Source organism: Vulpes vulpes, chromosome 6, assembly GCF_048418805.1.
Source record: "Vulpes vulpes isolate BD-2025 chromosome 6, VulVul3, whole genome shotgun sequence".
Lineage (NCBI taxonomy): Eukaryota > Metazoa > Chordata > Mammalia > Carnivora > Canidae > Vulpes > Vulpes vulpes.
In genome coordinates this window covers 91,860,551-91,868,560 of record NC_132785.1, presented here as the reverse complement: position 1 = coordinate 91,868,560, position 8,010 = coordinate 91,860,551, and the positions used below count along the sequence as shown (strand labels likewise).

General features: G+C 44.7%; 1 long non-coding RNA gene across 1 annotated transcript; it reads left to right on the top strand.

Annotated features, from left to right (window-relative positions):
• Window positions 1-299: 299 nt before the first annotated feature.
• Window positions 300-6,353, top strand: LOC140599370 (uncharacterized). The gene is made up of 2 exons (XR_012002185.1): window positions 300-608; window positions 3,260-6,353. It is a non-coding gene; the product is annotated as an uncharacterized lncRNA (long non-coding RNA).
• The last annotated feature ends 1,657 nt before the right edge of the window (window positions 6,354-8,010 follow it).

The following is an 8,010-nucleotide window of genomic DNA, read 5'->3' as shown; positions in this document are numbered from 1 at the left end:
TTTTCTCATGTGCATGTTGGCCATGTCCATGTCTTCCTCTGTGAGATTTCTCTTCATGTCTTTTGCCCATATCATGATTGGATTGTTTGTTTCTTTGGTGTTGAGTTTAATAAGTTCTTTATAGATCTTGGAAACTAGCCCTTTATCTGATACGTCATTTGCAAATATCTTCTCCCATTCTGTAGGTTGTCTTTGAGTTTTGTTGACTGTATCCTTTGCTGTGCAAAAGCTTCTTATCTTGATGAAGTCCCAATAGTTCATTTTTGTTTTTGTTTCTTTTGCCTTCGTGGATGTATCTTGCAAGAAGTTACTGTGGCTGAGTTCAAAAAGGGTGTTGCCTGTGTTCTCCTCTAGGAAATTTGATGGAATCTTGTCTCACATTTAGATCTTTCATCCATTTTGAGTTTATCTTTGTGTATGAAGGCCGTATTTAAACAGTGTCCCTTTCATTTCTCAGGAGGACCACCACTTGGTCGATTATATGCGTTTCTTTGGATGGTTCTTCTATGATTCGTATTGGTGGTTCTGCTGCCAGAAAGACTTCCAGAGGGTGATTGGCCCATAGCTGAGTGCCTCTCTAGCTCTACTTACCTTCTTCTAGATGACTGGTGAGTTACTAAGCACATGTCTGCATGTCTATGCATGTGGCCATTTTTGAGACCATCAACTTTATCTGAATTCTCTGAGCTAATGTAGAAACACCCTGGGTTAGGCTCTTCTAAGAAGAAGGGAGACCACTGCCCTCACTGGCAGGTTCCCAGGGCAGGATAAGAACAGCTGCAGGACATCCTGATTCTCCAGGGACCTCAGAAGTTACCATTCCCACCTAAGATAATGGCCCATCAGTGGAGAGGCTGTGTGTTTTGGGGACAGTCTCGCCTCATTCAGAATTGTTTCTCTGCCTACCTCTGTTGAGATGCCCTGGCCAACTCTAGGGTCCCCACTCTTTCTTTTTTTCCTTCAAAGCAACAGAACTTCAGAGATGTCATGATGCACCTTTTACAGTAATAGCCTTTTACAAAATTCTGATGATCAACTATTGCAGAGTAATGGTGTAAAATGCTGAAAATACAGAAAAGCACCATAAAGAAGATAAAAACCAACCATAACCCATCATTAACCCACAGCATACCACTACAAACCTTTTGAAACATCTAGTTCAGATTTTTTTCTACTCATGTAGACATACTTCTAACCAGCTGTGTGTGGATGCCTCTTAATGCAATTTAAAACATATTTGCCAATTTTGCAGGTGAAAAATGAGCATCTCCTTATTAATGTTAATATCTTGGATTATTCGAGGTTAAACATTCTCCTTGAAGCTAATTAGCTGGCCGAGATATTTTGCGTTCCCCTGCTTCCAGAGATAGAGTTTAAGTGTTGTTAGTTATCACTTAGGAAGATGAAATTGGGGCATGTTGCCAGGGAGCTGAGGGCAGTTAAAGTAGTCATTATTAGAATTCAGAGTCTAATACCAATCTTCCCAAGTGTCTGTTTTCAATCATCCCTCAATGGGCCTTCTACTTTGAGAGAATCTTCTCCTCTAGGCCTCCTGTAGGGCAGAACTGGATGGAGCATGACTTGGGACACAAACGGCTTGGGGTGGCTTCAGGATGCAGACAGGGTGCCTGGCTCACTAGTGGGTTGATATTCTATACCTCCAGTCATCCGCCCCTTTCTTCCCTGCATTCATGCAGATAATCACATATTGAATATCTTTCATTTTGTTTTATGTGTGTCTGTTCCCTTGAGTGATGGAGTATTTGGTGCCATTGTTGATATTTTGTGTCTGATTTGGGTGGATAATCTGCCCAAGAGGCGATTTAGGACCAGCTGTGTGTGAATGCCAGGCTTCTTTGTTTCTAGATATGCAAACTCGTAGGACTAGGTGAGGAGAGAGGTCACAGCAGGGCAGCCGGATTTGGGAGGTGCATTATAGGCATGGGGTACACTCTGGATCAGATCTGTAATCTGTAATTGGTAATATGCAATGTGCTGGGTGGGCCAGCAGTCCTTGGGTGGGGTGGAGGACATATTGATGTGCCGTGCTACTTTCATGTTACAAAAATGACTTTAGTGTAATTCATTCTAGTTAGAAGGTCCAGGGGTGGATCGAGAAGGTGAAATCATGAGGTATTTTGCCAGTTTTGATAACCAAGTTAATGGGGAGAGAAGCAATGGCTATGGGGAAGGCCTGAGAGGCAGTGAAGTCTGAGGGGATGCTGGCTTCCCTCCAGCTGAGGCAGGTGGTGTAAGTAGCTCTTCTGAAGGCTGGGCTGCAATGGCCCCTCCATCATCTCAAACTGGCAGGTGCTCCCAGAAGAGCCGCTGAGGTGTGAGAGAAACTGCCTCGTTACCTGGAATGTGGGAAAGAGAGTGGAGGTTTTATGTATAATTTCCTTTCCTCAGAATCCAAAATAGTCATAAATAAGCCCAAAGACGCAATAGGCAGGAGAATTAAACATGAATACCTATCATTTCCGAGGAGCTGGAAGCTGAGAGGAATTCAAATAGCATCTTCCACTGTGGGTTTTGACTCTAAAGTAACTTGACCAAAGCTAACTGTAGTCTGTTTATGAAAAGGGCTCTGCAAGGTGACATAATGCCACAGAGATGAGGATTTTCACAATGGAAAAAAACAGGTTTGGCATAAGGGAGCTCTACACTCTGTGGAAGTCATAACCCTGGACCCTCCACAGATCCTTGAGAGTTAGAAGCTAAGCCTGACTATTAGAACATCATGACCAGGATTTATATTAGTTCTCCCTGCTGGGAGGGAACTTGGGATCTTTTGGTGTTGAGTGCACACAGGAGAGGATTTGGGAGGGGCTGGTGGCACATGCATTTGGTTGCCCTGAAGAAGAGAACTGCCTCTTGGAAGAATCTGGAGGCATTTAGTTGAATCTAGTGATGTGCCAGTATTTATTAATAATCACAGCGAAACTGCTTTTTTCTTTCTTGTGTTTTTGTGTAAATCTGACTTGATCTTTAATAATATAAAATATTTTCCACAGGTTTATTGAATTTCAGTTTTTCAGTCAGGATTTGAACAACTGCTGAGGCTCATGGGAGGCAGTTTTATAACAGGGAAGAAGGGATGTGTTTTATAAGCCATGGTAGCACATGTATAAGAAGTCGGGCATGGACCCTCAGGCCTAATGGGGGTGCTGTGGAACAATGATGGACAGAGTGAAGATCACAGACTTAGACCACAAGATAGAAACCCCCTTATCTGTGGTTCCATTTTCTGTGATTTCAGGTACCCACGGGTCAACTGTGGTCTGAAAGTGGATGATCCTCCTTCTAAAATATCGTCAGGTCACTTGTAGCCTAACAATGCCTATGTCACAATGCCTATGTCATTCATCTCACTTCATCTCATCACATAGATATTTTATCATCTTATATCATCACAAGAGGGAAAAGAAGGGTGAGTAGTATGGTGCTCCTTTTCGTGATACAAAAATGGATTTTCGTGTAATTCATTCCAGTTAGAAGGTCCAGGAATGGATTTGGAAGACGAAAATGACAAGATATGTTAAGGGAGAGAGAGAGATTACATGCATATAACCTTTTATTACAGTATATTGCTATAATTCTATTTTATTGTTAGTTGTGAATCTCTTACTGTGCCTAATTTATAAATTAAACTTTATCGTAGGTGTGTATGTATAAAAATCATAGCATATATAGAGTTTGGTACTATCTGTGCTTCCAGTCATTCCCTGGAGGTCTTGGAACATGTCCCCTGAAGATAAGGGTGGGGGAGGCCACTATAGATGCCATTGGAACTTAACCTTCTACTTCACCTGGAGGCATCACAGCCTTGTTTTCTGTCCCAGGATCTGTGTGTAACTGGAACGGGAGAACCTTTTACCTTTGCTGCATGATTTAAACTCCCCTGACCTTAGTTCTTACTTGTAAAATAAGATAATAATAATAGTATCCATCTCTAGGAATTGTGTGATTAACTGAGTTAATACCTTAAAAAAAAGAGCACTTAGAGCACAGAGTGAGCACTCCATACATGTTAAGTATGAGGATGACAGTAGCAGTAATGACCATGAATATTGGATGTCCCAGATAGAGGCAGCCTCAGATGGTTACATAATATCCCTATCTTCCGGCAAAGTTCCAATGAATTCCCACTTTACACCTTTTTGGCTTTGCTGAGAGCATGGTAAAGACTATGAGGGCTATTGTTCTATCTACTTCTGGAAAGGGCTGATGGAAAAATAACCAGGCCTGTGTGTTTATACAATAATAGGCCAAAATGGAAAAGTTGACCTTGAGAATTTCATTAATCTCTTCAACTACATTGAAGACAGCAGGGAAGTGACTTCTCACATGGGTCCCCAAGATTTGAAAGAGTGAATGCTGTCTTCTAACTCTTGGCCTTGCCTCTAATCAGCTGTGTAATCTTGGGCTAGTTGCTTAACCTCTCTGAATTGTGGTTTCCTCATTTGTAAAACGGAAAGAATATAGCATTGTTGGAATTACTGATTCAGAGGTTATCTGTAGAATTGATAGCAAATTAAGTTCTTAGAACCTGATGAGGACTCAAAAAAAGCCTATTATCATGCCTATTATTATGTTTATTATGAATGCTTATAATTATAAGCTACCTTTATAGTTTACAACTTACTATAATGCAGGGAACAGGTTACTTTCAAAGCAGGGCTTGTCCTGTGATGATCTTCTTCCTCTCCTTAAAAGATGTTAACATTCATAGGAATTCCCTCACTTTGGCTGAGCCTGACCCTCGGAGCTCAGTGGTTGTCTATGTAAAGATGAGGGTTGTCCATGGAAAGATTTCCATGTGAAGGTGTCCTGGTTGCACAAGGGCTAGATCCAAGGCATCCTTGGACCCATCCACCTCAGCCTCTGCATGTGTCTACAGCCCCAGGGAATGGCTCAGGATCATCCTATTGGATGATCAGGACTTTTGAGGCTTTCTGAGGTTTCTAGACTCAGACCCTCCTCACCACTGGCTCTTTCGTTGGGCAAATTCCTATGAGTAAAATGGCAGGATTATATGGTAAGTGTATGTTGAACGTTTTAAGAAACTGCTGACTGTTTTCCAATGTGGTTGTACCTTTTTATAGCTCCGATTGTATAATCTCCCCAGTCACACATTGTCCATGCTTCCCCTTACAGCAAAGTCGGTGCATTTCCAACTATAATATATATATATATATGTCTAAAAAATTTTTTTAAAGAAGTAGAACCTTGAAAATAAAAAAGGCCACATCTAGACCCCCAGTAAGAAACAGGGACATAGATGCTTGGGTTAAGGGTTGGGGAGGTGCATGGAGCTCAAGCTCTGAGGCACGAATGCCCACCATGGGCCAAGGGCAACACAGAGGGCACCTTCCTTCTAGGTTGCAAGCACGAGTGAGGTTCAGTTGGATTTAGCTTCCCATTGAATGCTGGGCCTGCCAGAAAAGCCTGATGTGGTCCGGGCTTGGGCTGCCCCCACCTGTGCCAGCCGTGCTGGGAACCTTCCGTGAGGTCCTCCCAGCCTATGGCAGACGGTGAGCCGCTCACAGGCCTACTGGACCCGCAGCCTCGCTCCAGGGCTGGTGCTTCTTGCTGGATGGAACAGGTTTGCAGGCTCTGAAGGCTACTTTTCCACCAGCACAGCGTGTCAGCCAATCGTACTCCATCTGCAGGACGAATATCAGAAGCTGTGGGACTCCAGATGCGGGCAACAAAGAAACAAATTGGGAACATTGTGCACAAAAAAGATTTTAATAAAGATTGAGCTGGCTCCGAGCTAGGTTCTGCCACTCTTCTTATTGTGATCTTGACAGTGACGCAGGGCAGGACCAAAAGGCCGAGCCTGAGGCGATTCACATTCCTGGCACTGACGGTGGCTGACAACAGAGGTGCCTTTGCAGGGCGCTCCAGGGGCGCCTTCCACCCTCGGCAGGTCTCCCCTCCCTGCCCTCGCCACCCGGCCCCATCCGGCTCAGGGCCCCACCGCTGAGGCCTCAGTGTGCCCTCCGGGGCTTGATGGAAGCAGGTACCTGGGCCCTTGGCCTTCATTCTGCCGCGGAGGGCAGAGACCTGAGGAAGCTGTCTTCACCAAGCCCTCTGTATGCGCCTCCCTTCTCTACCTTTTACCTTGTATTATGGAAACATTTAAACATATATAAAAGGGGGATCCCCAGGTGGCTCAGCGGTTTAGCGCCACCTTTGGCCCAGGGCCTGATCCTGGAGTCCTGGGATCGAGTCCCATGTTGAGCTCCCTGCATGGAGCCTGCTTCTCCCTCTGCCTGTGTCTCTGCCTCTCTCTCTCTCTCTCTCTGTGTCTCTCATGAATAAATAAATAAATAAAATCTTTAAAAAAATGTATATAAAAGTAGATAGAATCACGTCACAAACCCATGTCTCTAACCATCTCCTTCCTTTGCTCTTGTATTAATTTTGAATCAAATCCCAGACATCACGTTATTTCATCCATATACAGGTCAGTGCATGTGGCTAAGAGATCAGGGTTTCTCTTTTTTTTTTTATTTTTTTTATTTTTTATTTTTTATTTTTTTAATTTTTATTTATTTATGATAGTCACAGAGAGAGAGAGAGAGGCAGAGATACAGGCAGAGGGAGAAGCAGGCTCCATGCACCGGGAGCCTGACGTGGGATTCGATCCCGGGTCTCCAGGATCGCGCCCTGGGCCAAAGGCAGGCGCCAAACCGCTGCGCCACCCAGGGATCCCTCTTTTTTTTTTTAAAGACATATCCACAGTATCAAATCCCACCTAAAAAAAAATGAGCAGTAATTTCTGGGCCTGTCTTATGCAAAGTAAAGTGTAAGGGCCACGGTCCTAAGCTCTCTTGTCCAATTGGAAAGTCACTCTGCTAGCAGGAGCCACCCTGACATGTGTTGGAGGAGGATGTGCATTTTTAAAGCTGGCAGGAGCTCTACTTCTGGAAATCCACACTCACAAGAGGAAAACAGCACAAAGTCAAGCTGATGACTTGTACTGCAAAAAGGGTTCCTGACTCTTAGGCCTAGGAATTTGGGAAGTAGAAGCCTTCTGTTTATTTTTCAAACAAACTTTGTATTTTAACCTCAAGGGGAGAAGGAAACACCATTGGGTTTCCTAGGAATGGTCTTTAGGGCTACTAGTATGATGGTACTCCGTGGGCTCCCTGAAATGACGCTAGCTTTCACATGTCCAGTTAGGAAACCTGGATTTGATTTATGGCTCTGCAGTTTATGTGCATTATAAAGATGATGTCCTTTGGCCCAGGTAGCTCACATGGATGTTTGCCTGAAATAATGACAGTAGGTACCGTGCCTGGTATACATACCTGCTGGAGTCCAGGGAGAGTATGGTGATGCTGGTCATGTGCCTTCTTCCCTGGCTGTGCTCCCTGCCCCTCAACCCCGCCCCGGAGCCCATGCCCACAGCTTTATAGGCCCCACCTTCATTCCTGGATGTCTACTCATGGTTTCTTTCAGGTGCTCAGCAGGAGGCGGCTGGGCTTCCCTAACACCCAGGGCTCCCAAAGCCAGTGGACAGAGCAGACTCCACTGGGACTCTTGCTTTTCTTGCACCCTTCAGGAACCCTCTGTAGCGTGTGGTGTGAACCTCCCTGGCTAACTGTCTTGTTTCTTGCTGGTGAAAGCACCATTGCCCATACATGACAGTCTCCTCAGAAGTAAAACTGGTTTGGCCTTGGCTAAGCAGGTGTCCCTTGATTCCAGCAGGGGACAGGGAATGAAGAGAACCTTGCATGAGTGGGTAGAGAGATGCCAGAGTCTTCTTTTGCTATCTCTCCTCAGAGGCAAGTGGTGTTCAGTAGTAAGTGACTAGGAAGATGGCCTCACCTGTGTGGAACCCAGTGCAGCGGGGTCAAAGTCTTAAAGGTCCCTGATAACTGTTTCTTCCTCTCAGCAGAGGCCTGGTTGTGTCTGGAGAGTGGCCAAAGGAGTAGCTGTGGACAAAGGTCTCTTTTCTGCCTCCTTTTTAATGTCTGGAGAGGCCACGGTGTGTCCCCC